Source organism: Trachypithecus francoisi, unplaced genomic scaffold (genome assembly GCF_009764315.1).
Source record: "Trachypithecus francoisi isolate TF-2019V2 unplaced genomic scaffold, Tfra_2.0 Contig01579, whole genome shotgun sequence".
Classification (NCBI taxonomy): domain Eukaryota; kingdom Metazoa; phylum Chordata; class Mammalia; order Primates; family Cercopithecidae; genus Trachypithecus; species Trachypithecus francoisi.
In genome coordinates this window covers 14807349-14816318 of record NW_022681442.1, presented here as the reverse complement: position 1 = coordinate 14816318, position 8970 = coordinate 14807349, and positions in this window count along the sequence as shown.

Genomic DNA, 8970 nt, shown 5'->3' with positions numbered 1-8970 from the left:
CCCCCAGCAGAACTGCCTGGGGACCCCAGACAGTAAATGGGCTGGTGCCAGGTAGAGGTTGTTGCTTTCAGGGCCTGGGAGTAGTGCTGTAGGGTGCACCTGTTGTGCCAGGGTGGGGTTATTCACTGTTCAATCCTTAGAATCCTGAAATGGCTTCATCTAGCAGTTTGAGAAAATGGCATCATGACAGCAGTGGCTGTTGCATCAGGAGAATTGCAGGTACTTCTTCCTTCCAGTGAGATGTGGAAAATGGGGGTAAAGGAACTCTCTCCTCCCTTTAAGGGGAGGCCTCTAATACAAACAGAACTGGAGTCCTTGAGTTCAATATCTTGGGATTTTTTTGTTTCCTTCTTCTTTTTGGCTTTTCTTTTCTTGGTATTTTCTGAATTCTTTTTCTTAAAACCCTTTACAGCATTTATTTGTTTTCTTTTTTATTTTTTTGGAGATGGAGTCTCGCTGTCACCTTGGCTGGAGTGCAGTGGCGCGATCTCGGCTCACTGCATGCAACCTCCGTCTCCTGGGTTCGTGTGATTCTCCTGCCTCTCAGCTTCCTGAGTAGGCATCCACCACCATGCCCAGCTAATTTTTTTTACTTTTAGTAGAGACAAATTTCACCATGTTGGCCAGGCTGGTCTTGAACTCCTGACCTCAAGTGATCCACCCACCTCAGCCTCCCAAACTCCTGGGATTACAGGTGTGAGCCACGGCACCTGGCCTCTATACAGCATTTAAAATCTTAGCCTGGTGCAATGAAATAGGTCCTTGTCTGAGACCTACTAGATGTTTTAGATCTCAATAAAACTACAAACTATAGACATGACCAGCCCTGGCCGTGTATTAGAATTACTGTGAAGCTTTAAAAGAAACCTGTAATCCCAGCAACTCAGGAGGCTGAGGCGAGAGGATCACCTGAAGCCAGGAATCTGAGACCAGCCTGGGCAACAGAGTGAGGCCCTATCTCTTAAAAAAGAAAGGAAACAAAAACAAAAGACAGTCCCATGTACAGGATATATCCTAGACCAACCACAATTTTGAGGTGGGTCGCCAGTATTCTTAAAGCTCCCTGGATGATTTACAGCCACAGTTCAGAACCACCATGTGTGATTCCCTGTAAGAGCTGGTAATGACATTTTCTGTCTTTACTCATATAAATCCCCATAGTGTGATATAGGGCCTAATTGCTCAGCTCTGCAGTAAAGCTGAGCTGGCCTTGCATTCATTGCAGCTTCATTTCCTTTTAACTGGACTCCCTGGACTGACTGCTTAACTTCTTTGACCTCAACACTTACTGGAGAATAATAGTAGCCCTGCCACAGAGGGTGGCTAGTAGAATTACATAAGATAAAAGCACTTAGGGCAGTGCTTGGCACATAATAAACAGTCATTAAATGAAGAAGGTTGGGAGGCTGAGACGGCTGGATCACCTGAGGTCAGGAATTCGAGACCTGGGGAAGATGGTGAAACCCCATCTCTACTAAAAATACAAAACACACACACACACAAAATTAGTGGAACATGGTGGTGCACACCTATAATCCCAGTTATTCGGGAGACTGAGGCAGGAGAATCGCTTGAACCTCACCTGGGAGGCGGAGGTTGCAGTGAGCCGAAGTCACGCCACTGCACTCCAGCCTGGGCAACAAAGCGAGACTCAGTCTCAAAAAAAAAAAAGAAAAGGCTGACTTGCATGAGTTATTCTTTAAGAGTAACAGATACCAATGACAATGAGCTAAGACAGGCCATAGCCTCAGAGAAGCTATTTTAAGTGGATGCAACTAAAGATTAGTATTCAGAATACATAAAAGAACAACCCAATAGAAAAATGGACAGAGGTCACAAACATGCAATTCACACAAAGGAAAACTGAATAAAAAAACTTGAGATTCAACCTCACTAGTAATCAGGGAAATACAAATGAAACCAATAAAATAACATTCACACTTGTCAGATTATCCAAAATATACCTTCGTCAGTGAAAAAGAATGAACTAGGATCCATATGTATCAACATGGGTAGATCCCCAAAATGTCCTGTTGAGGACAAAAGCAAGTGTCAGGAAGATATCATTTAGATACAGAAATTACAACTTACATACATTTCTATTTACAAAATACTGTTACTCACCACATATGAGCTACAAGATATCAAAACATGACCTACAAGGCCATTTAGAATCCTTCGTCATCCTGGGAGTAAGCATAGTACCCAACAGGTAGTTTTTCAACCCTCTCCACCCTTCTCCCTTAAGTAGTCCCCAGTGTCTATTGTTCCCGTTTTTGTGTCCATGTGTGTTCAGTATTTAGCTCCCGCTTATAATTTGGTGTTCTGTTTCTGTATTAGTTATCTTAGGATAATGGCCCCCAGGTGCATTGCATCCATGTTGCTACAAAGGATATGATTTCATTCTTTTTTATGGCTGCATAGTATTCTATGGTATATACGTACCACATTTTCTTTCTCCAGTCCACCATTGATGGGCATCCAGGTTGATTCTATGTCTTTGCTATTGTGAATAGTGCTGTGATGAACATATCAGTGCATGTGTCTTTTTGGTAAAATGATTTATTGTTTTGGGGGGGATATATACCAAATAGTAGGATTGCTGGGCCATACAGTAATTATGTTTTAAGTTCTTAGAGGAAGCTACATAATGCTTTCCACAGTGGCTGAACTAACTTACATTCCTACCAGCAGTGTATAAGTGTTCCTTTTCTCCACAACCTCACCAACATCTGTTGTTTTTTGACTTTTTAATAATAGCCATTCTGACTGGTGTGAGATGGTATTTGACTGGTTTTTATTTGCATTTCTCTAATGATTAATGATGGTGAGCATTTTCTCACGTATTTGTTGGCCACGTATATATCTTCTTTTGAGAAGTGTCTGTTTATGTCCTTTGCCCATTTTTAAAATGAGGTTATTTGGTTTTTGTTTGTTGAATTGTTTAAGTTACTTATAGATTCTGAATATTAGACCTTTGTCAGATACATAGTTTGTGAATATTTTCTCCCATTCCATAGGTTGTCTGTTTACTCTCATGACAGTTTCTTTTACTGGACAGAAGCTCTTTAAGCTATCCACTTGTCAATTTTTGTTTTTGTTGAAAATGCTTTTAGGGACTTAGTCATAAATTCTTTCCCAAGGCCAATGCCCAGAATGGATTTCATAGGATTTCTTCTAGAGTTTTTTTTTTTTTTTTAATTTTAGATCTTGCATTTAAGTCTTTAATTCATCTTGAGCTAATTTTTGTATATGCTGAAAAAAAGGGTGTCCAGTTTCAATCTTCTGCCTATGGCTAGCCAGTTATCCCAGCATCATTTATTGAGTAGGGAGTTCTTTCCCTACTGCTTGTTGCCAATTGTTGAGATCAGGTGGTTGTAGGTGTGTGGCTTTATTTCTGGGTTCTCCGTCTTTTCCATTGGTCTATATGTATGTTTTTGTACCAGCACCATGCTGTTTTGGTTACAGTAGCCTTGTAGTATGGTTTGAAGTCAGGTAGTGTAATGCCTCCAGCATTTTTCTTTTTGCCTAAGATTGCTTTGGCTATTTAGGCCCTTTCTCAGTTCCATATAAATTTTAAAATCATTTTTTTTCTAATTCTTTGAAAAATGACACTGATAGTTTGATAGGAATAGCATTGTATTGCAAATTGCTTTGGACAGAATGACCACTTTAACAATATCCATTCATCCCACCAATAAGCATGGAATATTTTTCTGTTTGTGTCATTTCTTATTTCTTTCAGCAATGTTTTGTAATTCTTGTTGTAGAGATATTTCACCTCCTTAGTTAGCTGTATTCCTCATAACTTTATTCTTTTTCTGGTTATTGTAAATGAGATTATAGTCTTGATTTGGCTGTCAACATGAGTGTTATCGGTGTATAGAAATGCTACTGATTTTCAGACATTGATTTTGTATCCTGAAACCTCACTGAAGTTGTTTATCAGTTGTAGGAGCCTTTTGGCAGGGTTTATGGGATTTTCTAGGTATAGAATCATATTGTCTGTGAAAAGAGATTGGCTTCTCTTCTTTTCTGTATGCCCTTTACCTCTTTCTCTTGCCTGATTGCTCTGACTAGGACTTCCAGTAATAATTGAATAGGCGTAGTGAGAGAGGGCATCCTTGGCTTTTTCCAGTTCTCAAAAGAAATGCTTCCAGCTTTTTGCCCAATCAGTATGATGTTGGCTGTGGGTTTGTCATAGGTGGTTCTTGTTATTTTGAGGTATGTTCCCTCGATGCTTAATTTGTTGAGCGTTTTTAACATGAAGGGATGTTGAATTGTATCAAAAGACTTTTTCTCCGTCTATTGACATGATCATGTGGTTTTTGTTTTTAATTCTGTTTATGTGGGTGAATCACATTTATTGGTTTACATGTGTTGAGCTAACCTTGCATGCCAGGAATAAAGCCTACTCGGTTATGGTCAGTTAACTTTTTGATGTGCTGCTGGATTCAGTTTGGTAGTATCTTGTTGAAGATTTTTGTGTGTATGTTCATCAGGGATATTGGCCTGATGTTTTCTTTTTTCACTGTGACTCTGCCAGATTTTTGTATCAGAATGATGCTGGCTTTATAGAATGAGTTAGGGAGGTCTCTCCTTTATTTTTTGGAATAATTTCAGAAGGATTAGCTCTTCTTTGTACATCTGGTAGAATTTGTCTGTGAATTCATATGGTCCTGGGCTTTTAGAGGTTGGTAGACTTTTTTATTAATGATTCAATTGCAGAACTTGTTATTGGTCTATTCAAGATTTCAATTTCTTCCTGTTTCAATCTTGGGAGCCTGTGTGTGTCCAGAAATTTATCCATTCTTCTAGGTTTTCTACTTTGTATGCATAGAGATGTTCATAATAGTCTCTGAGGATTTTTTTTTATTTCTGTAAGGCCATTTGTAATGTTACTTTTGTCACTTCTGATTGTGTTTATTTGGATCTTTCCCCTTTTTTCTTTATTAATCTAGTTAGCAGTCTATTGATCTTGTTTATTCTTTCAAAGAACAAACTTTTGATTTTGTTGATCTGTTGTGTAGATTTTTGCATCTCAGTTTTGATCAGTTCAGCTCTGATTTTGGTTATTTTCTTCTGGGAGCTTTGGAGTTGGTTTCCTTTTATTCCTCTAGTTATGGCGTTAGTTTTTTAATTTGAGTTCTTTCTAACTTCTTGATTTAGTCATTTAGTGCTATAAACTTTCCTCTTAACACTGCTTTAGCTATGTCCCAAAAATTCTGGTGTGCTGTGCCTGTTTTCATTAATTTCAAATGATTTTTTTTCTGCCTTAGTTTAATTTTTTACCCAGAAATCATTCAGGTGCAGTTTAACTTCCATGTAATTCTATGGTTCTAAAGGATCTTCTTGGTATTGATTTATATTTTCATTGCGCTGTGGTCTGAGAGTGTTGTTGTTATGATTTTTTTTTTTAATTTGTTGAGGCTTGCTTTATGGCTGAGCATGTGCTCAATCTTAGAATATGTGCCATGTGCTAATGAGAAGAATGTATATCCTGTTGTCAGGTAGGGTGTTCTATAGATGTCTATTAGGTCTATTTGGTCAAGTGTTGAGTTTAAGTCTAGAATATCTTTATTAGATTTCTGCCTTGATGATCTGTCTAACGTTGTCAGTGGGATGTCAAAGTCTCCCACTTGACTTGTGTGGTTCTCTAAATCTCTCTGTAGACCTCTAAGAACTTTTTAAAAAATGAATCTGGGTGCTTCAATGTTGGGTGCATATATATTTAGGATAGTTAAGTCTTCTTATCAAATCGAACCATTTATCATTATGTAATGCCCTTCTTTGTCCTTTTTGATCATTGTTGGTTTAAAACCTGTTTTATCTGATATAAGAATAGCAACTCCCCTGCTCTTTTTTGTTTTCAATTTGCCTGATAGGTCCTTGTCCATCCCTTCACTTTGAGCCTGTGGGTGTCATTGGTATCATTACTTGTAAGATGGGTTTCTTGAAGACAGTTGTTGGGTCTTGCTTCTTTATCCAATTTGACATTCTGTTTCTTTTTTCTTTTTCTTTTTTTTTTTGAGACAACGTCTCGCTCTGTCACCCAGGCTGGAGTGCAGTGGCACGATCTCAACTCACTGCAACTTCTGCCTCCTGGGTTCAAGGGATTCTCCTGCCTCAGCTTCCTGGATAGCTGGGACTACAGGCGCCCGCCACCACTCCTGGCCTTTTTTTTTTTTTGTATTTGTAGTAGAGATGGGATTTCACCGTGTTAGCCAGGATGGTCTCAATCTCCTGATCTTGTGATCCACCTGCCTCGGCCTCCCAAAGTGCTGGGATTACAGGCGTGAGCCACCAACTCTATGCCTTTTAAATGGGGTACCTAACCCATTTACATTTAAAACCAATATTGCTATGTGAGGATTTGATCCTGTCATTTTGTTGTTTGCAGGTTGTTAGGCAGACTTGATTGTATAGTTGCTTTGTAGTGTCAATGGACTTTGTACTGAAATGTGTTTTTGTGATGGCAGGTGTTCTTTCATTTCCATGTTTAGTACTCCCTTTAGAACCTCTTGTAAGGCAGGTAGTGGTAACAAATTCCCTTAGAATTTGCTTCTCTGAAAAGGATTTTATTTCTCCTTTTTTTATGAAGCTTAATTGGAAGGATATGAAATTCTTGGTTGGAATTTATTTTCTTTAAGAATGCTGAAAATTGGCCCCCAGTCTCTTCTGGAGTGTAAGGTTTCTGCTAAAAGCTCCACTGTTAGCCTGATGGGATTCCCTTTATAAATGACCTGACCCTTCTCTCTAGCTGCCTTTAGGACTTCTTCTTTCTTTTTCTTTTTCTTTCTTTCTTTCTTTTTTTTTTTTTTTTTTTTTAGACAGAGTCTCGCTTTGTCGCCCAGGCTGGAGTGCAGTGGTGCGATCTCAGCTCACTGCAAGCTCCGCCTCCCGGGTTCACGCCATTCTCCTGCCTCAGCCTCCCGAGTAGCTGGGACTACAGGCGCCCGCCACCTCGCCCGGCTAGTTTTTTGTATTTTTTTTAGTAGAGACGGGGTTTCACCGTGTTAGCCAGGATGGTCTCGATCTCCTGACCTCGTGATCCACCCGTCTCGGCCTCCCAAAGTGCTGGGATTACAGACTTGAGCCACGGTGCCTGGCCAGGACTTCTTCTTTCATATTGACCTTGGAGAATCTGATTACAATATGTTTGGGGGATGGTCATCTTATATAGTATCTCACAGGGAGTCTCTAAATTTCTTGAATTCGCATGTAAACCTCTCTAGCAAGATTAGGAAATTTTTCATGGACTATATCCTCACATGTATTTTTTAAGTTGCTTGCTCTCTTTCAGAAATGCCAGTGAGTCCTAGGCTTGGTCTCTTTACGCAATCCCATATTTCTTGGAGATTTTGTTCATTTTTTAAAATTCTTTTTTCCTCATTTTTGTCTGCCTGCATTGCTTTGAAGGAGTGGTCTTCAAGTTCTTAGATTCTTTCTTCAGGTTGGTCTATTCTAATTGCTGTTAATGCTTCCAATTGTATTATGAAATTCTTGTAGTAAATTTTCTGTTTCCAGAAGTTCAGTTTGGTTCTTTCTTAAAATGGCAATGTCATCTTTCAATTCTTGGATCATTTTATTGTTTTCCTTGGATTGGGTTTCAACCTTCTCTTGTGTCTCATTGAGCTTCCTTGCCATCCAGATTCTGAATTCTATGTCTGACATTTCAGCCATTTCAGTCTGGTTAAGAACCATTGCTGGGGAGCTGGTGTGATCATCTGGAGGTAAGAAGACACTCTGGTTTTTAGAGTTGCCAGAGTTCTTGCACTGGTTCTTTCTGTGGGGGCTAATGTTCCTTTATCCTTTGAAGTTGCTGTCTTTTGGACGGGGCTTTTTGTTTTCATGTTCTTTATTGCCCTCGAGGGTTTGACTGTGGTACAGGCTGGGTATAGTTGAATGTTTGTTTCTGGATGCTTTCAGAGGGCCAGTACTCAGCTTGACACTCCTAGGCTGCACGCTTTAACCCTGGGGGGCTGGGACTGGGCCCATAGCTTTTTCCTCTGGCCCCTTGAGGTGGAGCACCAGCTGCTCTAAGGGAACCAAGGTGCTCCCAGACTGCTGGCAACAGTACTCTATTGGATGCTGTGGGCTAAAGTGGTCCAGGAGGGCAGCAGAGGGGCTGTGGGTAAAAGGACTCAGGTGGGATAGCACAGGGGCTGCAGGTGAAAGCATTATGGTGGTGGTCACTGGCAAAAGTGCTTCAGTGGGGCGGCTGAGGCTGCCCTGTGAGCCAGCACAGATCAGACTCACCCTGGTTTGTTGGAAAAGACAGCTTTGCTCTCTCCAGGTCCAGCAGCTAACAAAGGTCAAAGCCACCAAAGGAATATAGAGAGCCTTGGGGGATAGGTGTCTGTGACCGTGTTCCATTGCAGCTGACCCTGCACAAAACCACCTGGGCTCCCTGCAGGTTCAAGCTCTGTTTCTGCCCACTCTCTGGGCAGTTCCCCCTGCCAACTCAATTGTCTGTGGATGTCATGATGTTTTCTGCCACTAGGATCCTGGAGGTCCGTGGTGGGAGTAGGCTGCTCTGCATTTCCTTCTCTCACCCCTTCCTGAGGAGCCCTTCAGAGCCAGGAATGAGTTCTGGTGCTCCACAACCCCATGCAGGGTTCCCAGCTTCCTCCCCCTTCAGCCTCAGTGTCTGCATCGTCTCTTTATCCACCCTCAGTGCATTCTGTCTGAAGACCTGTTCAGAGTATGCTGGTCTACCTGATACTCTGATCTCTTCCTGGCTGCACCTAGATAGCCATGTTGTCCCAAGTGCCATATTTGTTTACTTCTTACAAAAGAACTTGAAGAAAATATGATAAAACATTCACCTTTGCTAATTACAGTGGTTATAGTGGTGTTTGGCAATGTTATCTTGTGTTATTTTAATTTTTTATACGCATTTTAGAGGAGAGAGAAAAAAAGAGAAAGATTTTGACTGACTGGTTCTAGGGAAGCTGAAAATTCAGAATA